This window comes from Panthera leo, chromosome D1 (assembly GCF_018350215.1).
Source record: "Panthera leo isolate Ple1 chromosome D1, P.leo_Ple1_pat1.1, whole genome shotgun sequence".
NCBI lineage: Eukaryota > Metazoa > Chordata > Mammalia > Carnivora > Felidae > Panthera > Panthera leo.
Genome location: NC_056688.1, coordinates 1213497 through 1239120, shown reverse-complemented (window position 1 = coordinate 1239120; position 25624 = coordinate 1213497). Strand labels below are relative to the sequence as shown.

At 45.0% G+C, this 25624-nt stretch overlaps 2 long non-coding RNA genes across 3 annotated transcripts; one reads left to right on the top strand and one right to left on the bottom strand.

Moving 5' to 3' along the window:
* Positions 1–7049: 7049 nt before the first annotated feature.
* LOC122200553 lies at positions 7050–9762 on the bottom strand. Its single transcript, XR_006193852.1, has 2 exons — positions 8889–9762; positions 7050–8639 (listed from the first exon to the last, which is right to left on the bottom strand). It is a non-coding gene; the product is annotated as an uncharacterized LOC122200553 (long non-coding RNA).
* Positions 9763–9768: 6 nt separating this feature from the next.
* LOC122200554 lies at positions 9769–24845 on the top strand. 2 transcript variants are annotated; one of them, XR_006193853.1, is made up of 3 exons: positions 9769–10082; positions 16217–16337; positions 24222–24845. It is a non-coding gene; the product is annotated as an uncharacterized LOC122200554 (long non-coding RNA). The 2 variants fall into 2 exon arrangements; XR_006193854.1 differs by having other exon boundaries at positions 9770–10082; positions 16245–16337.
* The last annotated feature ends 779 nt before the right edge of the window (positions 24846–25624 follow it).

Here is a 25624-nt window from a genome sequence, read left to right as displayed (position 1 = left end):
AAGGCACACTGAGTTTCCCTTATTGTCTTGGCCTATTCTCACTCTGAGTCTTCTGGTGAGCCCAGGTCTTCCCGCAAAACATGTGAATTCCCAAGGATTTCCACTCCCATAGTCACTTGTGGCTGAGTTCCTACCCCCAACCCAATTTCCCTGCATCTCTCCTGATACAACTGCTCCTCAGGGCCCACCCGACATCAGTCCCATCCTCTTCTCTTCACCTGACTCCCAGCAGCACCTCCGTGAGTCTCCAGAGATGCTGAAGATGCATCAACAGTGGGGTTCACTCCCCACCAGGACAGCGACATCAAACACACCCAAAATTGGACATGATCCCCCTCCCTCAATCCTTCACCTGCCCCAGCATCAGTAGCTTCTCACCGGCCGCCCACCTCCCCAGACCCCAACTTCTTATCCTCAGGTCTATACCCCATTCCTTCTGACTTCTCCCAGAAACTCATTTTCCCAATGTCCACACAGCTCACTCTGCAGCACAGAGACCGCGAAACAGTCTCACGCAGAAATGTGTTTCTGTGGGAGAAGCACTCTCCGAGAAGAAAGGATCAGTAAACTTGGTAATAAGGCAATGGAAATGATCAAATCTGAGGAAGAAAAGGAAAAAGGGTCAAAGAAAAGTGAGAGTAGCTTAACATACCCATGGGGCACCATCGAGTCCCCACGATGGGGTTGCTGATAACGGGGTTGCTCTCTGCATGTGAGAAAAGGGGGTGGTCTGTGGAAAATGGCCATACCTTCCACTTGATTTTGGTGTGAACTTAAAACTGTCCTAAAAAATAAAGTCTTCAGTTTAGAAAAACAACCTTATAGATTAAAAATTAAATTACAATCTGGATTTTTTTTAAATCAACAAAATTCACAAACTTTTACCTGGATAGACTGAGGAAAAAAAGAGAGAAGGCTCAAATTACTAAACATCGGCTATGAACGTGGGGACAATGCTACTGATTTTACAGAAATAAAATTTAAAAATAAGAGAACACTGTAAGCAATTAGATGCCAAGAAATTGGATAACGTAGACTAAATGGACAAATTCTTAGAAACACAAAACCTACCAAGATTAAATCATGAAGAAATAGAAAATCTAAATAGACCTATAATTAGTAAGGAGATTAAATCAGTAATCAAAAGTCTCCTGACAAAGGAAAGCCCAGGACTGAAAGCTTCACCAGTGAATCCAACAAACATTTAAAGGAGAACTGAAGTCACCTCTTCTCAAACTTTTCCAAAAGTTTAAAAAGAAAGGAACACTCCTTTACTCATTCTATAAAGCCAACATTACCCTTGTATCAAAGCTAGACAAAAACAGGACAAGAAAACTACAGACCAACAGTCCTTATGAAATGGATGCAGGAATTCTCAACCAAATTCAACCAAATTAGCAAACCAAATTCGGCAGCATAGGAAAAAGATTATACGCCAAGCAGGTAGGACTTATGCCTGGGATGCAAACATGATACAGTGATATGCAAATCGATCAGTGTCATACACCACATTAACAGAACAAGGGGGAAAAGCCCATAATCGTCTCAATTGATGTGGACAGGCATTTGACAAAACTCAAACCTTTTTATCTTAAAAACACTCAACACACTAGGAATCGAAGGAAGCGCCTACAACATGATAAAAATATGAAATACCCACAATAAACATCATACTCGGTGGTGAAAGACTTAAGTCTTTCCCCCTAAGATCAGGAACATGACAGGGATGCCTTCTTTTGCTGCTGCTACCCAACATTGCCCCGGAAGTCCTAAGCCAGCAGGTAGACAACAGAAAGAAATAGAAGACAACCAGAATGAAAAGAAAGAAGTAAAACTATCTCTGTTCACAGATGATAAGATCTTACACGTAAAAAACCCTAAAGATTACACGTGTGCACGTGCACACACACACACACTTGATAATTAATAATAATAATAAACTAATAAATCCAGCAAGGTAGCAGGATACAAAGTCAACAAGCAAAAGTCGGTTGCATTTCAGCACATGAACAAAAAGCAACCTGAAAAGGAAATGAAGACAATTCTGTTAACAATTCGATCAAAAAGAAAAACATACTTGGGAATTAACAAAGGAGGCGAAAGACTTGTACGATAAAAACCATAAAACATTTCTGAAAGACGTCAAAGAAGACAAATTAGTGGGGAGATCCCATGTTCATGGACTGGAGGACTTAAGATTGTCCACCCAAAGTGATCTACAGATTTAATGCAGAAAGAGGAAAGCTTATGCTAAAATTCATAATGGAATTTCAAGGGACCCTGAATAGCCAAAACAATCCTGAGAAAGAAGAACAGAGCTGGAAAATTCACACTTCCTGATTTCAAAATCACTACAAAGCTACAGTAATCAAAACCAGATGCTACTGGCATAAGGAGAGACATAGAGACTAGTGGAATAGAAGAGAGAGTCCAGAATGAGCCCTCACATACATAGTCAAAGGATTATGACTGCATAATCCTTTCTGTGACTACACCGAAAACATACTTTGATCAGTAGTCTCAGTTAGCCATTCAACAAACATTCACTGAGTCAGGAACTTAGGGATGAAGAAGCCTACAGAGGTGAAAGACACACACACATACCGTCCAGAATCTCCACGTCTGGTGAACACAGCAGACATTCAGGAAATGATTATACATACCATGTTAAGTGCCACCATAAAGGGCTGTGTGACGTGTAATGTGTTTCTGAGCTACATCTACAAACTCTAGCGTACCACAACTCACATGCAAGTCCAAAACTCCAGTGTGACTGTAAAATAGTCTGGACAAGTAGGACGTCTCTAACAGGCTTGGGAGTCCCCACCAGACCGGTCAAGACTGTCTCACAACGATGATGTAACCAAGACTTCACAGACCCCAGACCCGCATCCTGGTCTGAAGGCTCCCCACCTCCTCCACCCCCACCACTCTGCTGTGTCCCCTTTATCCCTCCTAGATGCAGGAAGGATACCCAGCAATAAATCTTGCATATCTAATGTCGTCCTGGCATCTGCTCTTTGGAGGACCTCAACTAACACAACGGGTGTCTCAGTAACCTATCACTGCACTAAAACACTACCCTAAACAGTCACTTTATTACATTTCATGATCTTGTGGATCAGGAATTTGGGTGAGTCTCCACAGGGTAATTCTTTGGTTTCATGGGGCAGATGGGCTGTTTGTGAGGGTCCGAGATGACTTCACTCACACGTCTGGCACCTTGTTGCAGGCGGCTGGAGATCAGGGCTCAGCAGAGATGGTCAGCCCTATTGCATACACGTGATCTCTCCACCATGAGATGGGAAGGTGACAGGACTTCACACACTGTGGTTCAGGGCTCGAAGGGCAGGTGTTCCCAAAAGCAAGGAGGTGGATAGCCTCGGAAGTCACGGGTGCTGGAGTCCACTGGTCGAAGCAACCACAAGCCCGCCCAGAGTAAAGACAGGGGACACGCATGCCACCTTGATACACCAAGCGCCAAAAAAAATTGAGGTTATGCTTTAAAACTGCCACATGGGGTCATCCTTCCTCTTATGAAACCATCTACCGCTCACACTGGAGATTTCTTCATTCTAACACAAGTGCGCTTGCTGCAATTAAATGTCGTAAGGATCGGCAAAGGTAAGTCCTAGTTTGTACCTTTTTGCCACCACAGCCCAGTCATCAATGCCCCAACCAACAAACACCTCTCTTTCAGTGTTAGTGCTTTAGTGTTCTGGAGACAGATGAATCTATAACTGTGGTGACCATGGCTGTGTCTTTGGGGACAGATGTTATATTTTCTTCAGGTATGGAAGGCTGTCGTGCAACATGACCCTGGACACTTATTCACTGATCTTTCTACGTGTGTGAAAGAGTAACTCTGAATACCAGCAAGCGGGAAGAGGACGGTGAACCGCACTTTGGCCCGAGCTCCAGCTAAGGGACAGCTGTGATCTGTGGCAACGTCAGTGGGTGAGGAGAAACACGGTGTCATGATTACCAAAGGGTGATAGGTCCAAGTTGAGGGAACAGCACAGGGTTTTATCCCTGCTCTCTTTCGCTGAGGCATTTTCCTGAGGATTCTAGACTTTGGAACCCAGGACCAGAGACTGTCTCTGATTACAAAGTAATGGTGGACTTGCTGTCTCTGACTTGGATGATGATGACTGTTGAGTTCGTTCTGTATGCAGGTGTATGGGTTACACATTTGCCTGGAAGAGACCTTGAGAACAACCTCAGCTTATTCAGATGCATTTGACAGGCTTCTTTCTCTTGCCTCTCAGATTAGCAAACTCGCCTAGCCCCGAATAAAAACAAGCAACTCTATAGAAAAGTTGACAACCTTACATAATGGGTTGAAGTTCTGTTTGAACTTAACACCTACTCTACTTCCTCAGTTTACCTGTAACTAGATCACACACAGGGAAGAATCCACCTCAAAGTACCTAGACCACAACTTCTTAACCTATGGAATCATTCTAGTACAGACACCATGCTCAATCTAATACTTCTTTAAGCTTCCATGACATTGGTAGGAACGGTGGAGTTCTGAGCAGAAAAGACAGTGTCTATGTCTGAATTGTTCAGAATTAGAAACTTAGTGATTAGCATGATCACTGGCACATAGAAGTCATCTAAAGATATTTGTCGAATGGTTGAATGCATTAATGAATATTAATTTGAGTTAACTTGCTCAATTAAAATTTTCATTTTAAATATCTTTCAGGAGATGATGATATAAATTGAAAATGATAGGCAGAATACAGAGTACTTTAAATTTGAAATAGCTAAATGGTTTCCATTCAGTTTAAGTATTAATAGTTAGAAAGATATTCATTATAATTTACTAGGATAAATTTCCTTTGAACGTCATTTCTTACACATCCAGGTCAGACAAATATAGCCTTTTTAGCTAAACCCTATTATTCTGATTATCTAAATAACTGTCACATCGCCAACAAAGACTACAGGGTATCGTGTTAATTACTTTCAGACAGGGAATTTATCTGTTTTGTTCAGTATCTAAAAGAGCATATGGCATAGAGTAGGCACCCATTTAACATTTGTTGAAAGAAGAAATTAACTGATACATAAATGAGTGGTCCAGAAAAGCAATGACTATAAATAGACTTTTTCCTGAATGATACCCCTTTTCCTGGGCTCACTGGCAAAATTGCCACCATGTGAAAGCTTGGAATAATGATTTGGGATATTCCATATTCCAAGCACTCTGGTGCTTAATAGTTGCTTAATTTTCCTCTTGGTTGTCCATGGCTATCTAGCAAATAAACCCCAAACCTAATGTCTTGAAACTACTACAACCATTTATTCTCACTCATAAATCTGTGGATGGACTCGATGGTCCTGGGGGCCTTGATCAGGGTCTCCTCAGGAAGTGGCTGGGCTCGAATGTCCAAGATTGCTTCATTCACAGGTCTGGTGCCTTGGCACAGGTGGCTGGAGGGATGGTACCTCTTTCTCTCTCCAAATGGCCTCTTTACACCATGGCCGATGCCCAAACCTACAGATTCCAAGAAGCAGGATGCAGAAGCATCACTTCTGCCCTGTCGCATCATGCCAGGCAGCCCGGATTCAATGTGAGGCAAAACAAAGCCCACTTCTCAACAGGAGGGCATGACAAAGACTGTGTAACCATCTCTGTCCACTTTACCTGCTTACGTTCCAGGAATCACGGCAACCCTGAAATGAGGGTAGTATTTCACCCATTTCATAGAAGAGGGAACCCTCATAGCTGCTCTGTGATGACACTTGGGGTTGAAGCCATGGCTGTGTGTTTCCAGTCTTTGTTATTGCCTCTCTAGTAAGATAACGGTAAGGATCTACTTTCTGTCTTGCTTGTCCCTTTCTTGGGCCTGAAAGCCATATTATTTATAGAATTATCGGAGCCTTGGATTGCTTTTGGTTCCAAATACTGTCCCTTCAGGGTTGGCCATCATTGTTGTCCACACAAAAAGCACCCATTCCTTATGCAGCCTGGCCTTCCTTTCTTTCCACAGCCCAGTGAATGGTTTACTTCCTGTGTTCTGGTCTTTCAATAAGGCTGTGCTCACCTGAGTTAACCCCACGGATTTCAGCTCAAGGTTAACTTGCCCTAATAAAACAACCACTTTCTCTGCTAATGTGTCCGCTGAGAACGCAAAATAGTTTAATAGTGGCCTAGCAATCATAATCCTCCTGTACCCCGAAGTCCTGAAGATATTTCATATTTTCTTCTAGCAATTTTATTCTACTGTATTTAGCTTTTTATTTATGTACATGTGTATGTATGTAGGTATGTATGTACTTATTTATTTTATTTTATTTTATTTTGAGAGAGAGGGAGCATGAACCAGAGAGGGGCAAAGAGGGAGAAAGAACCCCAAGCAGGCTCTGTGCTGTCAGTGCTGAGGCTAACACAGGGTTCAGTCCCACAAACTGTGAGATCATGACCTGAGCTAAAATCAAGAGTCAGACACAACTGACTGAGCCACCCAGGCGCCCTGCTTTGTACCTACATTTTGAGCTTATTTTTATATTTTTCCTGAAGTAGGGACCTAATTTATCTTTTTCCATATAGTGAACCAATTTTTCCTACAAAATGTTTAAGTAACCCAAACTCTCATAGGCCTGTTTCTGGGTTCTGTTCTGTTCCGTGAGCTGTTTGTATGTTTCCATACTGTTACTGCATTATTTTTCCTATGGCTGGGTGATGTGTCTGACTGGTTAGTAGGGTGAGTCTGTCTCCTCTTTTCTTTCTCAGGACTTTTTAATTTTTTTAATTTATTTTTATTTAAAAAAATTTTTTAACAATTTATTCATTTTTGAGAGACAGAGCACGAATGGGAGAGGGCAGAGAGAGAGGGAGACACAGAATCCAAAGCAGGCTCCAGGCTCTGACCTGTCAGCACAGAGCCCAACGTGGGGTTCGAACCCATGAACCGCAAGATCATGACCTAAGTTGAAGTTGGATGCTCAACCAACTGAGCCACCCAGGTACCTCTTCATGACTGTCTTAATCAGATATTAGGGAACTACACCCCCTGGGCCAAACTCTGCCCACCAACTATTTGTAATTAAACTTTTATTGGAACACAACCATGCCCATTTGCTTACATACTGCAATGGCTCCTTTTGAGCCCCACGACAGTAGGGTTGAGTAGCTGCATCCAGCCACCAAAGCTTAAATGGTTAGTATCTGTTACAGAAAAAGTTTGCCGACTCCTGGTCTTAGTTATTCACAGACTTGAATTCTTCCACATGAAGATCAGAAATATTTTGGCAAGGTTCCCAGCTCCAGGTTCTTGATTACAAGCAACAGAATCTGGTTCTATCTGATGTAATGTAGAAATGAATTTACTGCAGAAGACATCGGAGTTCACCGGAGCTCTTGGGAAAAAGCCCAGAGAAACAGGCTCAAAATCTGCGCGTAAACCAAGGAAGAGCAGGCGGCAGCAGGACAGACAGACAGAAGGGAGTACCTGCTGGGACGCCAACATGGAAGCTGCCACAGTGAAAAGTCCTCTGAACCCTCCCCGCATCACTGCATCACTCAGGATTCAGAACCCTGAGAAAGAGAATTTCATGTCTGAGCTCAGATCACGTACTCATATGCTAGTTTCCAAAGAGCAAGAAGGGGTGTCTGGCCCTTCTTCCACTTCCACAGAGGGGTTCCTGCCTTCTACCAAGACTCACTCAGTGGAGGACTCATTCCAAATATGAGCAGGGCAGGATCTCTCCAAAGGTGACCGTGACTTTGCTTGAAACTGCATTAAATTAGGGAAAAATTGTTACCTTTAAATATTGAAGACGATTCATCTCACTATTAATTCAACTCTTTCTTTATACCCTTTGCTGGAGTTTTAAATTTTCTTCTGTAATGATCCTGTGAATTTTTGTCTCTTAAGTCCTTGATATTTTGCGGTTTGGTTGTTGTTGTTTTGGTATTTTATTGTCTACTATCTTCTTGACTTTATTATGGCTGATATTGAGGGGTGCTACTGATTTTTGGGCATTGGCCTTATAATATTGACCTTTCTTATTATTTCCAAAAGTCTGTTGGTTTTTAGTCTTCGTGTAAATGATCACAATAGTTATGACTGTGATGATCTCATCTCTTTCCATCCAATCCTTGTATTTCTTAGTATTCTTTTGTGTCTTATTACATTGCCCTGAACCTCCAGTGTTATGTAGAACATTACGACAGCATGCGTCTTGCATTGTTTCAGATCTTAAAGGGAATGCTTTTCAAGTGTTTCCAGGTAAAAAGATAAATACTTTTCTATCCCATTGAGGAAGTTTCTTTTTGTTTCTAGTTTTCTACTAACTTACATAGTAAATAAGATGCTTTTTGTGCATCTGTTGAAATGTTCCTAAGTATTTCCTTCTTTAGCTTGTTAGTATATGAAATTACATTAATAGTTTTTTTCTAATGTAGTATTTTTCTCCTTACACTCCTAAACGTTAACCATAATTTATCACAATATAGTATATTCTTTTAGTCATTGAATTCCGTGAGCTAGTCCACATTAGGATCTTTGCATCGGCATTCACCAGTGAGACTGGACTGTAATCTACTTCTAGTGTACTGTTTTTCATCAAGTTTTCATATGAGAGTTAAATTGGCTTCACGAAAGGCAATGGCAATCTTATCCTTCCTAAAGAAAAGAAATAATAAAACTAAGGTTACAAATCAGTAAGATGGAGAATTTTTGAAAGTAAAAACGATTACCCAAATTCCAATTCGTTCTTTTAAAAAGAGACAGATAACCAGTTGCCCACACTCCTCTCCTGGTAGTTATTAACAGCAGCCCCCGTCACCCACAAGGCCTTACCCACGGGGTGAGCCTGCCACGATGGACGTGGGTTTGATGCTGTGCATGAGCCGAATCACAGGGTAAACTTACCTGGTCTGTCTGGGTTGTAGGCTTCTCACTGGCAGTGTAGAAATCGTAACGTTTGCCTCACTGGGAAGCTGGAAGTGCAAAGTAAACTCTTAACATCTACACAAAAGTAAGTTGACTCCAGCACCAGTGACTGCCGTCCCTGCGATCCACGAAGCGGAGCCAGGATCCCCGCCCACAGACTGCACAGAAGAATCCCAAAGCCATCTTGACCAGAGGCAGGGGACCCCGTGTGTGAGGCCACACCACCACGAAGTGACAGAAAAGATACGTGTTGGTCTCCTCCCCCCAGTTCCTGGCACAGGCCTCCTGATTGATACGCTGGTAATGTCCTGGCTGATCGGAGTGTCTTTTACTTGTATGAGGTGACCCCAGGGGGGGTCTCCTTTCACCACAAAGACCAAGCCAGGATTAGGAGCTTGAAATTTCAGCACCCTCCCCCTCCATTCTCTCAGGAAGGGAGAGGGGCTGAAAATGGACTGATCATGCCTAAAGCAAGGGGCTCAGAGGGCTCCCATGTCGGTGAACACATCCACATTCAGGGAGGGTGACACCCCAACTCCAGAAGCTCCTGTTCTGGGGCCTCCCAGAACTCACCCCACACGACTCTTCGTCTGGCTGTTCATCTGCACCTTTGTCGTGTCCTTTAACAAGCGGGTAAACGTGTTTCCCTGAGTTCTGAGAGCTGCCCTAGCAAATGCTTTACTCTGACGAGGGCGAGCGTGCGATCGCGAGATGTCCAGCCAAGGGGGACAGAAGTCGCGAGGACCCTGGGGACCCACCCCTCATGACCCACAACTGAAATGGGGGTTGAGGAACAGAGTCCCGGGACTGAGCCCTGACCGGGTGGGACCTGAGGCCTCCTCAGGGACACAGCGTGGGGCTGAGTGAAAACGTGGGACACGCAGCTGGACGTTGGGGAGAACCGGTGTCAGAAACGCGTGTGGGCATGCGCACACGTGGGCGGGCGGGAGCTGACGGCGGCAGGCGGGCGGGGAGAGGTGCGCATGCGCACGGGCCAGCGGGACCCAGGACGCTGCAGGCCTCCAGACGCAACGCCAGGGGTTCCCCTGGGACCAGCTCCTTCAGCGCCGGGGTTTCAGAGCTTGGGCCAATATTCCAGCGTCCTAAATGTGTCAGGGAAACTGCCAGAAGCGGCGGAGCCGACAGCACGGTGCCGACGAGGACCACAGGCAGGTGAGGCCACGTGGGCCCGAGCGGCCCCAGGGCGTGACTGGAGGGGGTGCGAGCTGCTGGGGCGGCGGACGCTGGCCCTCTTCCGCCCGAGGTGCCGGCAGCTTGGAGGCCACGTGACGCTGCCCCACGGGGGAGGGCCACGAAGAGAGGTCATGATTCTCGCGTCCCCAGGTCTCCGGTCTTAGCTGCAAACCTGCAGCGGATCCCGGCTCGGGGCTCAGGCTTGTATCTGCGGGTCTCTCGGGGGTGGCCCTTCCGCACCGGTTTTCCCCGCCCTTCCACCTGCCGCGGGCCCCGACCCCGCACCGCTCACCGGTGACCGGGCCGGCCGGTAGGTGCCTTCTCTCCCGTCTCGTCTTGATGCGCTTTATCTCGGGAAGGAGACCCTTGCGGGACGGAAGGGAGTCCCCTCTTCCGTCTTACTCTCCAGGGGTGCCGGTGGGACACGGACGGCATTGCTCACGCGTGTGCGAGGACCTCGGGGTCACCGCAGGGCCACCAGCCAGGCCGCGGTACCTGTGCCCCTGCCCCGGCCCCGAGAGGGTTAGCGCCGGCTCGCTGGGGACAGGTCTAGTATTCTCCGCCCCCTTCCTCTGGACAGGCTGACCCCGCCGCCTCCCTCCGGGATTCGCCCTCCTTCAGTCCTTCCTCCACTTCAAGGCTCAACCCCAAGGTCAGCTCTGCTGTGAACTTTGCCTCCGCTCTCCCCTGTCCTCTCCCATCTTCCCTCCTCACTTAGTATCTGTGGTTGCCAGTCTCAACGTCCTTATCCAAATGTCTGTCACAACACCCGTGACACTTTATTCTCTCTAGCTGATTGTGGCTGTGTCCCTCCAATGGACTGGAGCCTCCTTGAGGACAAGGACTTGGTCAAAGTTCTTCTGTAACCCAGTCAACGTAATAAAGTAGCCAGCACATAATAGGTCACACTTGGTTTCTTTTATCCCCTCTGCAGCCAAATGTAGAGGAAAGTCAAAACCTTTTTTCAGAACAATTAGAGATCCCGCCGTTTCCACCCTATTTACCACTTCCTCTCTTCACCAGATGTCTCAGGAAAGAATAAACAAAGTCAGGCAGAAACTCAATTTTTTGGGTACAGACATGTATATGTTTCAAAAGGGTAAGCAATTACATCTTCCTTACAAAAGGAATTCTGTCTTAAGGCGACAGAATAAAATAGGTGAAAAGGGGATTGTGAGAGTTACTTTGCATTTAGTTCAACATCTACTTGTGAATAAGTCAGTTTGCAGATAATCCAGTTGAATTGCTGGTTTTCAAACCCATTTTCCTAAAATGGATCTGCTTCTTTGTAACTGGGAACTTCCTGGAATGTGAACCATAAACACATAACTTATTTTCACGTTAATGACAAACTTATTTGTCAGCCATCTGCACCCATTACTTTGGACAGAATCTTCCTTTGTGAACATGCCCCTCAGAGAGTGGTCATTTAAACCAGGAACAGGCACAGTGCAGCCCAGGGTCAGAACCACACCAGAGTATTTCCAGAAAGCTCTAGACTTTATCCTGGGAACACGGCTAACTACAATAGGTCTTTCCTTCCTGTAAACATCCCCACCTTTGATAACCTTCACCAACCTCACCGGTTTTCCGAGTATGGCCTGGCCCTGGCATCATCAGCAACGCCTGGGCCTGGTGACTGGTTAGAAATGCATACTCTTGAGTTCCAGCCCAGGCCTGCGGGGGCACAAACCCTGCATGTGAGCGACTCCCCACATCCGGTTCCTTTACCTTCAAATGTTTTTAACCTTTTACAGCCCACGTGTCCCCTCACAGCCGTGGGAAAGAGAAAGTCACCCTGCCTCTGGGAGCTGGCCTGGCCCTCACCGCTAGTGAGTGCACAAACAGTTTCGCAGAACATCCTGAGACTGGGCGGCTCCGTGAGCTTGTCTGAACACAGACAAAAACAGGAACATGTCCAAGCCACAAAAATAACCAAAATGTTTTCCATCCTAGCGGAAATGACTGGCCGTTGTCTCTGGGCCAGTGAAAGCTTTAGATTCTGTTTATCCCTGTCCTCGTCCTGTTCCCACTCATAGAATTGCCCCTGCTTGAGGACAGCATCCATCCATGTCTCAGTATGACCTAACAGAAGCCGAAATCCTCCCCAAAAAGTCCTTTTCAGTCACTTCCTGCTAACGTGTTGCAGGGTGCACTGTCTCCCTGGATACACTGAGCAATAACCCTGCTTGCTCAGGAGCAGGCGCGTGCCTGGTGGTCTTTGACGGTGCCGACACGGGCGTCATTGCACAACCTTGCTGCTAGTTCCCCTCCCTGAAAAGGTGATTCCCAGTCCAACCCAAGGCAAGGAGGAAACGGAGATACTCTTTAGAAACATTTACAGTAATGTGAGAGAGTGATTTTATTGAATCTAAAAGTAGGGCATCGGGCTGCGTTTTGTATACCAGTTACTCAAATTTTATTTTCCTGCTCCTCATAATAGTGTCTTACAAGTGATCAGCATTCAGTTTTTAAAAGAGAAAAGCAGTTGGTTCTTCATCACCAGTTGTTTGAGAAGCACGGTCCCAAAACGTTCTCTGATACTTTTCTTTTTCAGCACTGCTCTCATATTAATCTTCTTAAAATTCTTAAGTCACCTTAAAGTTATACCCTTTCTCAGTCATCTTTAGCATTACAATCTCCTCTGTTTTCCAGTTGGAGAGGAAACTAACGTAGTTTGAATATCTATCATATGTTACTAATTATACAAATTTAAATACACTCAATACCCAGGAAAGAATTTTTATTTTATTCTATTGTTTTTAATTTTTATTTATTTTTAAGTAATCTCTACACCCAACGTGGGGCTTGAAGTCACAACCCCAAGATTAAGAGTCGCATGCTTCACCGATTGAGCCAGCCAGGCGCCCCCCCTGGCCAGGAAAGAATTTTAAATAAGTATCAGCATCCTTTTCCAAAACCTAGTTCCCAATGTTTTTATGGGTGAATTTTTTTTTTTAAACATCAAGGAACATATATATCGAATGTTATTTAGACAAGAATAAAGCAGGACAGGCTTCCTAATTAATTTTTTAGAGGCTATTTAGTAGAACAAAGCTCATCAATACAGCATTTGAATATTAGAAGATGGTACCATTAGTATTGACGTAAAGGTGCTGTGCCAGACCCTTACTGGGATTGCTTCTTCTTTTTTGGCTGATGTCATCAGGTACCTACTGAGTGTTGGCACTGTTCTCAGCATGCTGCGGCCGCATTGGGGCCACCAGCCCTTCTTTCCATTATAAGCATTGTCATCCTTGGCTACAGAAGTAGGGGGACACAGGTAGAGCCGATCAGAACTCCTCACCCCTCTGGTGTCAAGGGTGGCTCCAGAGGTGTGCTTATGGTACACATAGAATATATCCACTTTCCCCAGAATTGTTCTAACTGTAGGCAGCAGGGAAGTAGCCTTTTTTCCTTTGTCGTGCGTCATTAGGATGCAGGACAGACTGCCGGTAAGCCGCCCCCCCCCCCCCACATGCCTGGAGAGAATCTGTCTGACATAGTAGGTAACAGGTCAGTCCAAACTATGGGGATGCAAAAGATACAAGAGCAAGGGAGAGACTCTCAACACTGTCCGTAGGATTCCCTGGGGCCAGGTCTCCCCTGGAGCCCGCACCCTCCCTTCCCCTTCCTAGGGCTTGGTTTCATTCCTAATTCCCAAATTCCTGTTTTAGTTTAAGGTAGTTCGATTTCTTTTTCTGTCATTTTCCACCCAAAAGCCTTCGCTAGCACAGATCCTCAGTGAGCGGCGGGTGTGGTAGAAGGAGCGAGGGCCAGAGAAGGGACAGGTGCAGCCTTAATCCTGTGACCACTCTTCCCTTGGCCTCTCCAAGCTTCACGCGCTTTGTTTGCAAGCTGGAGTTTGAAACAGCCCACTCCTGAGAGTTCCACTCAAGCTCTGGAAGGGCAGGGAATACGTCTCACCTCCCTTCGTATGTCCCCAGCACTTAACCAATTGTCACAGACTGGGCCCTTCATAAATATTTATTGGATGAAACAACAAATGAAAGTTTAAATTGGGAGGTAAATGCCAGAGCGCTAACGCTCCTACAATGGATGGTGAGCGCATGGGAGGCTCACCTTTCTCTTCCGTGGGAAGACAGAAAAGAATCTGTCTCTACTCGCATCTGCTTGTCACTCGTCCCTAGTAGAAACTTCTGACTCACCATTTCCCCCCAGGCACAGTGCCTGGTAAAGGCAGCTGGGAGAGTTGAGGCTGCAGAGCCAGCTAGAGGGAGGGAGGCCCCAGGCCGCCAGGAGACTCCTGCGACTACACTTCCTACCCACTGAGGAAGAGGCATGGCTGAAGGAGGAGGGCCAGGAATGATGACTGGTATGTGACCGGCTTCCAGAAGGAAAGAGAGAGGAAGAAAACTAAGAGGACACTGGAATCTCCAGGCCTTTGCTCTTTGCTCTCCCAGGCCCTGGCCCCTGTGTCCTTCAAGGGCTCCTGCAGGGGAGGAAAAAAGTTTTCCACCCCTCTCAGGGTCCCTGGTTGGATCCGGAAAGTAAACCGACAAGGACAGATTAATAGGAGCAAATAATACAAATTCATTTAATAGAAGTTTTACGTGACCTGAGAACTTTCATAGGGAAATGACCAGCGTTTTTACACCAGGTTTGATGGCGAGGGGACAGGGTGGATAAGTGGGTTAGGACAAAGGAGATGAGGGGGTGAGCTGGAGGAGGCCTAGCCAGGCCTGCCTGTTGGGATTCTTCTCCCTCACCCTGGAGGTGAGGCTGCTCCTTCTCTCCTCGTATCGGGAGGACCCCTCTCACTGGAGGGTCTCATGACCTGCATCAGGGAGAAGGGTCAGGGGAGGCCAGAGAGACCGCCCGCTTCTGCCCTCTTCTAACGCTGTCCCTCATCTTTCAGGGTAGTGTGTCCTGAACCCTGTCACTTGAAAACCAGAGGTTGGTTTAGCAAAGGTCCTCATGGAGAAAGCCAGCTCTTTGGCCTGTTTGTATTTTTGCTTTTCTCACTTCCCGTTTAGCCTTTGAAGATTCCTAACTTCATCAATTTGTTGAAGTCTAGTTTTCTAAATGTCCCTTTATCCTTTATCCAACATTTGTATGCGTTTTCACTGTGAAAGTCAACTGAGGTGTCTAGGATGTTGTATTGCCAGTGACACTGGTAATTCTACTTGACCATTTGCACAGAGTTTCACTGATTTCATTTCAAAAAGGTTCCCTTTATTTAGTGTTCTCTCTCTTTATTATCATGGAAAATCTTAATGTTTTAGTCTACCTGGTCTTTCCTCTCATATTTCATCATTAATTCTAGGGTTTCCCAGACTTCTTAAAACTTTCTGATGTTTAAAGGAAATACGTGCTCAGGAGTGTACACAGTTTTTATAAAACAGTCAGCAAAGTAGGGGCGCCTGCGTGGCTCAGTCAGTCGAGCACCCAACTTCAGCTCAGGTCACCAAGTCACGGTTAGTGAATTTGAGCCTCATGTCAGGCTCACTGCTGTCAGCACAGAGCCCGCTTCAGATCTTCTGTCCTCCCTCTCTCTCTGCCCCTCCCCGATTCACGTGTGCACTCTTTCTCTTTCTCTCAAAAATAAATAAACATTAAAAAAAATAATAATAATTTTAAAAATAAAATAATCAGTCAAACCAAGTAGTTAAGAGCATGAGTTCTGGACGCAAACGTCCTGGCTTTAAATACCCTTTGCCACTTAGCTGTGTGGCCTGTCCCTTGGACTTCCTCGTGTATAAAAAGGGGATGATAATAATAGTACCCCTCCTTGTTGGGGACTGAGTTAGTTAATATACGTAACGTTCTTAGAACCGCCTGCCGCTCATAAGAGCTATATTGTGTTGATTTCATTCAAATTATAACTCTGACCAAATTATTAAAATTATTACTGCTATCCAGTGCCTGTCAGTGACAATATTTATAAATCAGTAACATTTTTGCATAATCATAGAGGCTTGAGCCTTCCTGGAGAAACCGTATGAAACCATGCTCCTAGGAAGCATAGGGAAGCTAGACCTAAGTGTTTTAGACGAAGACAGAAGTAACACTGACCACTTGCTGAGCCAGATGCAACAGTAGGGGTTTTCTATGAATTGTCTCATGTCTTCTTTCTAACATCACTTTGACAGAGGTGCTCTTATTATTCTCGTATCCCAGCTGAAGAAATGGAAGTTCTGAGAAACTAAGGGGCTTCCCTGATGATTGCAGATGAGGCAAGGACGGATGGAGAATCGGGCTTTGGACGCCACAGTGAGTATGTTTAGCCGGGCAGATGCCCAGCCTCACATCTCTGGAGTCAGCACACGCTCGTGTCCCCTGAATTCATGGGTACGGTTCCACGTTGCTGTTGGATGGGACATAAGACACTCCTTTGTCAAATAAGTCCTCCTGGGGCGCCTGCACGGCTCAGTCGATTAAGTGTCCGACTCTTGATTTTGGCTCAGGTGATGATCTCACAGTTCGTGAGTCTGAGCCCCACGTCAGACCTCGCGCTGACAGTGCAGAGCCTGCTTGGTATTCTCTCTCTCCCTCCCTGTCTGCCCTTCCCCTCCCCTCTCAAAATAAATAACTAAACTTAAAAAAAATAAGCTGTTTCCAAAACGTGTGTGTGTATGTATGTGTACACACACACATATTTATCAGTACTCCTTATTCTCATTTCACCGAAGAGGAAACTAGAGCTATACGTCTGTGGCTTGGGCTCCACAATTAGAAGTGGCAGAAATGAGGCCAGAAGTCCGGTCTTCTAACACTTAACGGCAGTGTCATTCACTGTGCCTGTCTTAACCCTGAAGTCAGGCTTTTTCATTGGTGTTTTATAAATACAGTATCTGATTTATTTGATATGGGGAAAATACAAATTGTTTTGTTAATACAGAAACCCAGGGAGTTGAAAATTAGATACTTTATTATTGTTAAACTTATGGCTTACAACAAGCAACAAGACAATTCAAAACCAGACAGTCTGAACATAAGTACCTTCAAAGAAGTAACCTGTATCTAACTATGTTAGATTATAATGCCACTGTCCTTACAGCCATAGCACCTTTCTGATATGCTAGAGGGTCACCTAAGCCATCTGGTTAATAAGAAATAATATTTTAAGCCTCAGTACAACTTCCTTCTTCCACTGAAGCCTACTCACATGTGAACAGATAGAATACAAAATACAGTATAAATTAAGACCAAGGCCACCCTGAATGAGACCGTGGGTCACCACCTCCTCAGGAGCTCACGTCACCAGTCCCTGAGCTCCAGGCACCCAGCGAGGCCAGCGCTCGGTAACGAGAGTGCACAAGACCCGGAGGCCCTCAGGCAACTCGGATTCCGACGTGTTATCTCTGACACCTGGAGACTGGAGTGTCGCAGCTAGCTGAGCAGCTAAGCCTTCCCTTCCCCCAGCCTGTGGGGGTCCTCGTGTTCCACAAGGAAGGGAACGTGACGTTCTCATCTTCGTGTCCCCAGGACCGGGCACAGAGTCCTAATGCAGAGTGGGCGGGGATACCTGTCTTTGGAACGTTGTAACAGGTGAACGGAGGAATCAGTGAGTTCACGGATGTTGCTGTGACCGTGTGACTGTGTCAGGGACAGGATGGTTCAGACGTGGCATCTTCCTCCTGTGGTCACAGACAAGGTCCATGTGCAAACACCAGAAGATTTCTGTTCACCTCAAACTCAATATAAACCAGTCATATGAGATGTGGCTGATAAAAAATCATGAAATAACTTGCAATTGAGTTAACTGGAGTATGGTGCTCAAAAGGGAGAAAGTTAATAGGGCATCCTTCCCTCCACAGTCACTTCCAAATGTTCCAAATGCCATGCTCAATTCAAAGGGGAGTGATCTTTCTTTCCCAGACAGACACTCTCCCCATTGTTCTGTCTTCTTTTCTTCCACTGGCTTGGAGCTTTGTTTGGTCCTCTCTTTCTAGTTCCTTTAGGTGTAAGGTTATGGTGTTTATTTGAGACTTTTCTTATTTCTTGAGCAGGCCTGCATTATTATAAACTTCCCTCCTGGAACCACTCTTGCTGCATTTCAGAGATTTTGGACTGTTATATTTTCATTTTCATTTGTTTACGTGTATTTTTTAATTTCTTCTTTGATTTCTTGGTTGACCCATTCATTCTTAGTAGCATGCTGTTTGCTCTGCCTGTATTTGTGTATTTCCAGAGTTTTTCTTGTGGTTGACTTCAAATTTCATAGCGTTGTGGTCAGAAAAGGTGCATGGTATGACTTCAGTCTTTTTGAATTATTGAGACTTCTTTTGTAGCCTAAAATGCAATCTCTTCTGGAGAATGTCCCATGTGCACTTGAAAAAAAATGTGTATTCTGTTGTTTGGGGATGGGCATGTTCTGGATATATCTGTTAGGTCCATCTGGCCCAGTGTGTCATTCAAAGCCACTATTTCCACACTGATTTTCTGTCTGGATGATGTATCTATTGATGTAAGCGGGGCATGAAAGGATCCTACTATTACTGTATTACTGTCAATTTCTTCCTTTATGTCTGTTAATATTTGCTTTATGTATTTAGATGCTTTCATGTTGGGTGCATACGTATTTACTATTGCTACATCCTCTTGTTGGATTGTCCCCTTTATCATCATGTAGTGACTTTCTTTGTTTCTTGTTACAGTCTTTGTTTTAAGGTCTATTTTGACCAACATAAGTATTGCTAACCCAATTTTTTAAAAAAAGTATAATATAACCTCAAGATTGAGTTAACGGTAGCATGGTGCTCAAAGGAAGAAAAGTTGGTAGAGGATTCTTCACTGCTGTGGCCACTTCCCAGACATTCCAAATGCGATGCTCAATTCAGAGGGCAATGATCTTTCTTTCCCAGATAGACCCTCACCCTCTTGTTCTGTCTCTTCTACCCACAAAAATCCTTCTCATCCTATCTTCCATCTCTCCATTGTCCTCAGAATTCTCTCCTGTTCCACAATACCACTCCCCACAGCACCAATTTATTTCTCTTTCCCCTAAAGCCCTGTTATGTTACGGTGCTTATCTTTTTTACCTAATTTTTTCATTATTTATTTACACCTTATTTATCAAAAGAACACAAACTGCAAAGCACTGATCAAAGGCAATTGATTTTTATTATTTTTGTTGTACTTGCTCCCATGTGCATTTCATGGCATTCGATTGCGATCTTCTAAAGGCCAGTGAGAGACCTTTGTCATTTCTTTCTTTTTAAATTACACACCACACCAAGCTAGTTGTTCTGGGAGAAGAACAGAAGTTACTTATCTTACCGTTGATTCAGACATCTACAAGCCACGACAAGAGGAAGCTGATACACTGGCCAGGAACAAGAGCAAACATTCTCACCAAGCCAGGAGCTGGGTTTTGCAACATCTCTTAGTTTATAGATCTATAGATATATTTTCATGTACATAAATAAGAGTTAAGCAACTAAGGATGTAAACACGTCGTTCCCAGAAGAGGAAATACAAATGCCTAATAAAATAACCAAAGGTGTGCTGTCTCAGTTAATAAAAAGAGAAATGCAAATTGAACAAAATGAGACTCCATCACTTGCCTATCACGTTGGCAAAAGACAAAGAGGTAATGTTCAGTGTCAGCAAGAGTGGGAATATAAATTTGAAAGTACATTTCACAATGCTGATCAGAATTTTTAAAACACACATGCTCTGACTGAATAATCTCCGTGCTAAGAATACACTCCTCAAAATCACTTTTTCCGTGTCGCCAGGATATTGGCTGAGGGATGCGCGCAGTGCCGTAAATTAAAATTAGGAGAAATCAGAGATAACCTAAATATCTGTCAAAATAATTAATTTTAAATAAACTATACCCATGCACTGATGCCACGCTGTCCTCGCAAAGGAGGAAGCATATCTCTTTGTGTAGCTGTGGAAACATGATCACAATATATTGTCCAATTAAAAAAGCAAGTTGTGAAACAATAACTACAGTGTAATTCTTTTTTGTGGAAAAAAACCTGTTGTATGTTTCCATGTTCATATAATTGCACGTACAAATCTCTGCATAACTGTATGTGCAAAAACACACATACAAACAAAAACAGAGGTCTGGAGAGAAAAAACCTAACACCTGTGGTTACCCCTAGGGAGGTCAAACAGGAAGGACTTTTTTTCTTACAGACTTCTGTGTATTGTTTAAATTGTCTTTCAACTTTCATGTGATACTTATGACTCCTTTTGAAATAGAAAATAAACCTAGTAAAAGTAGAGGCTTTTAAACGTTGTTATAAAATGTTTGAATATTCAAGGAAGCAGTGATCAAACTTCAGAGACTTCATGCATGAAAAATCTCTTTATTTTAAGCATTCTTTAGAACTCTGTGCTCACAAAATTATTCACATATATTTGTGTCAGTTACAGAAAACTGAAACCCTGTGTGGTAGCCCAGAACAGTCCCTTCCGTGTGGTAGATGAGGTGAAAGGAACTAAATTAAGAAAAACTTCTCTGGCACTTTGCTTTTAAAGCATTGACAACCCAAGTGTAGGGCTCTCAGAAACAATTCACCCGATCATTGGTTGATGCGAGGGGCCCCAAATTCAAATGCCACAGGACAGGCAAGTCAGGTAGCAACATCAGTGAGGCCAGCTGGGAGTAAGTAAAGAGGGAGGGATGTTTGGGGCGAGCACTGTCTCTAGCTAGTTGGGACTACATCTTTCAATATTTCAAGAGGAATTAGACATGAGAATTTTTTATCGCGATACCCCTGGGTTTTACATTTTAGCAACAAATTATTTAAAATCTTAAGTGCTATGTTGGTAAACTGCAAAAGCCAAACAAAACACCTCTCCCCGCTGGACTTGACCCGCAGTCTCCCACTTGCCATATTTGGGCTCCACTGTCCTCGCGGAGTCTAGGGGACTAGTTACAACACATCCTTCATGGCCCACATAGGCTTGCTCTTCTTTCATGAGCCCTTCGGCCATGGTGTTCTAGAACATGAGTTCAAAGATAGTTTAGATATTTCTAAATCACTAACTGGAATCACATAATATTTGTCTTCTACATCTGGCATATTTCACTTAGCATGTTTCCAGAGCCCATCCATGTTTCAGAACTTTGTTCCCTTTTGCGGCTGAAGAATATTCCATGGTATGGTGTATAGTGGGATTGTTTTTTGAAGTAGGCTCCACGCCCAACCCAAAATCAAGAGCGCACGCTCTACAGACTGAGCCAGCCAGGCACCCCGTGCATACTGGTCCTCGTTTCCCTTTCCAGCAGGACAGCATCTAAATAAAACTCGTGGAACTTCCGAAGTCTGAGAAAGTTCAAGGTGTCTTTTGTTATGTTAACGAGGTGGTTTTTGGAAAGTCCCTCAGTCACTAGCGCAAGATAACTCGTTGCCAGGGGCACCAGCCAGGTGACTCACAGAACGGGGGACTGCAGTCCCAGCCCCTGACCTCCAGGGAGGGGAGAGGGGCTGTAGGTAAAAACACGGCCCACAGGTGATGATTGCATCACCGTACCTATGTAATGAAGCCTCCATTAATACCCAGAAAGGACAGGGTTCAGAGAGCATCCCGGTTGGTAAACACTGTGGAGATCTGGGGGCCAGTGGCTCCCTGGAGCAGGCGAAGCCCCGTGCCCTATCCCCATTCCTTGCTCTGTCCTTTTATAGTAAGCCTGTCTGGTGGTTCCTGAGTTCTGTCCTTTTATAGTAAGCCAGTATTCCAGTGACTAAAGGGGTTTCCTGAGTTCAGTGAACCACTCCAGTAAATCGAACCCAAGGACAGGCCCTTGGAACCTCTGATTTATAGCCAGTCGGTCAGAAGCACGACTAACAACCGGGGTGACGGGCAGCTGGCCACCGAAGTGTGTGTATTGGGGGTGGGGGAATTGAACCCTTCACCTGTGCCATCTGAAGCTCTCTCCAGGTCGGTAGTGTCAGAGGTGAATTAAACTGTAGCGCATACAGCTGGTGCCTGAGCATTGCTTGTTGGTGTAGGGAACTGAGTGTCGAACATTTTCCATGCGTTTACCACATTCGGTTTATCTGTTCCTTTGCTGATGGATGCTCGTTTCCCTTTGTCAATATTGTGAAAAATGCTGTAAATATTGGATTTACGATATCTGAGTCCATTTTTCATTCCTTTGAGTATATACCTGGGAGTAAAATTGTTGGGTAATAGGATAATCCTGTATTGGACTCTGGGGAACTGCCAATCTGTTTTCCACGCCATCTGCAGCATTTTACATTACCACCAGCAGCGCATGTAAATCCCTTGTTTTTACGATGGAGAAGTCAAGAGTAAAACTGGTTAGATAGCTTGACCTCATACACGGTAAGTCAGCTGCAGGGCTGAGATCAGAAACAAATACTGAAGTCCCAGGACGATCTTCTTTCCGAGGTTAACCTCACCAAGATACGAGTCATATGATCAGGCAAATGGCAGCGATGTCTGCACAAAGACCGGACCTTTGGAAAGAGTCTCCTTAATATATCTGGGGGAAAGAATTTGAATAAGTTTTGGATTCGCTCTCCATCATAGAATTTTGTTTTATTGTTTTCTTCCTCGGGTCTAAACTCAAGAGAAGATTAAATCATGCTTATCTTTCATCTAGTGCCCAACCGGGTGCCCAACACATTTTTTATCATTATTACACTTACAGTTCTAAAATTAAGGCTTAAAAGTATTACGTTATATGTAAAAATTTTAACTTTAGAAAAATGGGAAAATTAACAAAAGTGGAAAGGAAAAAAAAAAAAAGATTACCTGGAGAACTATCACCCCTGAGTGCTTTTTCCCCTTGCTTTTTTTTTTCCTAAGAATGGTGTTTTTTGTTTGGTATATATGGTGGAATTGTAGAATCTTCAAGTTTAAGAAAATTATTACAGTTTGGGAGAGGCAAACTTAAAAAATAGAACAGGAAAAAGAGCTATTCATACCCAGCAAACCACAGACAAACCCTCCTACCAACTCAGCAGGCCTCATAGTCTTATGACATCCCTTTTGGTGGTATATTATTACTTATGTGTCCTATGGAAAACTTTCATTTATCCAAATATAAGAGCCTCAAGAGTTTGGCCACAGCTTATACCATTCTGTTCCTTCCTCCATGATGTCATGACAGTAGGTGCCCCTCAAAGAACTTGTGGATGATTTCTACTGACTTCACATCACCTTTGAGGTTAATACTCCCCTGAGTCTCGGATAAGGGGTGACCCAACCCAGTCCCTGAAGGGCTTCCCGTTCCGTGTAAGAAATTAGTTCAGTAATCACAGGCCGTTTGAACGTCATCCGAATCTTTGCCTAACTTGAAGAATACTGAGTGTAATTCCACATGTAACGTAATAGCGCTTCATCCACTTGGCCCCATCCATCTCTCTGGGAGTCTTCAGCCCACAGGTGACTCAAAGCCCCGGTCTCAAAAGCGTCACCGAAAACTCCCTCTAAATGTCATCCCTGTGTTTCTTCGTTTTGCTTTTCTTTTGCTTCTTCCGACCAATAAATTATAGCCCTTTGCATCATCTTGGTATCCGTTCTTGCTTCTTTGGCTCAGCCCCGCTCTCCTGGGCCACTGCTTCTGCTTAAAGAAAGGTTCAGGATGGGGCTGGCACACTCCCCCCTCTCCTGGAAGGGGACTTAGGAGTTAGTTAGGACTGGGGGGAAGGCCTGGGAGAAATCACAAATGCCTATAATGTATTACCTTGCTTTTATTACGTGATGAAATTCTCATATATCATGTATTATTTATTTGGGGTGGGCTACATGAAAGGTCTTGGGAAAAATTACGTGGCCACTTGAAAAGGTACAGTGATGAGTTTTCTTTGACGATGGAGGCCACTGCCTCCCTACCGTCCCTTCTTCAGGATGTCACCTTGAAGACACAGCAGACCTGGTAAAAGTGGCCTGAGCTTGTGATCTCACAAAGCAAAGTCTTGGGCCTCCTGACCCCTGAAAGTGTAAACACTTACTGAGTCAGCTCACAGTCTCCCTCGGGTATGATGAGACCATCACAGGGTCTATCCTCTCGTCTCTCCTGCCTCTCCCCTACTTTCTGTATAAATTTACGTGAAAATCTCTCCAGACTCTGTAGTCACTTGTAGCTTACACCCATGCTATCGCTGATCATGCCTACCCAGCATTGAAACCATGTTCTCTTTCTCTTCTGTGTTGTTACAGAGGGGGCTTTTGTTGGAATCTTTCTGTTCTATTTCCCCAGCATTGCAATGATCCTCCAACAACCAGTTTCGTCTCTTCAGCTATAGTTCTTACTTCCCGTCTGCTGTCACTGCAAGTGATACCCCACGTGCACCTCTCCTGGGTGACAGTGGACTTCGGTAACGCCCAGCGCTGCCCAGACAGAGCACCGCTGACCACGGAGACACCAACACACGATCATCGAAACTTGGTTCTACCGTGGCTCGCTCTGCCCGCGTTCTGGAGAGAGGCTGTCTTGCGGGACTTAGAGACGACAGAGGGACGTTGAGGCCAAGTTCTGAGAATGCGTGTGGCCATTCCAGGGAATGGGACGTGGAGCTATCGCCCACCCAGGTGCTCAAGCCACAAACCGAGGGGTCAGCCTTAATCTCTCTTTCTGTCACCTGCCACGTGCAACCGACTCCACACCCAGTCCACATCCCAAACCCATCTGCGGCTTCCGTTGCCGCCACTTCTATGGTGGTTGGAGACGCCACGCAGTAGGCCTCGGACAAGATTCCCCGTTTCTACTCTTGTTCCTTTAGAAAGCTGGTGTAGTCTTTTTTATTTTTGTATTTTTTAAATTTTTAAAAATGTTTATTTATTTTTGCAAGAAAGAGAGCCAGGGAGGGGCAGAGAGAGAGGGAGACACAGAATCTGAAGCAGGCTCCAGGCCCTCAGCTGTCAGCCCAGAGCCTGACACGGGACTCGAACTCCTGGCCGGTGAGATCATGACCTGTGCTGAAGTGGGCAATTAACCGACTGAGCCACCCGGGAGCCCCTGGCGTAGTCTGTTTTAAAAATATAAATCATAACATATCACTTTGCCAATTCTCGAATGGCTCTCCATCATATGTAAGTTAAAATCCACACTTCTCGCCTGAATAACCCCAACCCTCATCTTGTGCTTCTCTGCCCTTACTCACCAAGCTCTGGCCACAGTGGCTTCCTCTCTGCTCTCCCAACACCCCAGGCTTGGTTGAAATGTACTTCCCTTGGTTTTTTCACAGGCCTCCTTTTAAGGACTCAGCTTGACAGTTACCTTCTTAGAGAAAACTCCCCTGAGTACCTGTCCTGAAGGAACCACCCAGTTCCACATCACACTGCTGTTTCCTCAGCACAGCGCTTACTTCTGGCGGGGCCTTGTGTGTATGTGTGTGCCTTCAGTCTCAAACTTCTGTGGAGTGGATGAAAGCTAAGGCCTATTCCTCCATCTCCCCGGTGGGAGACAGGAACTACTGAGCAGGGGTCAAGACTGTCAGAACTTTGTGGGGTGCACGGTGGCTCAGTCGGTGAGGCATCTGACTCCGGGTTTTGGCTCAGGTCATGATCTCATGGTTGTGGGCTCTGGCCCCACATTGTGCCCTGTGCTGACAGCTCGGAGT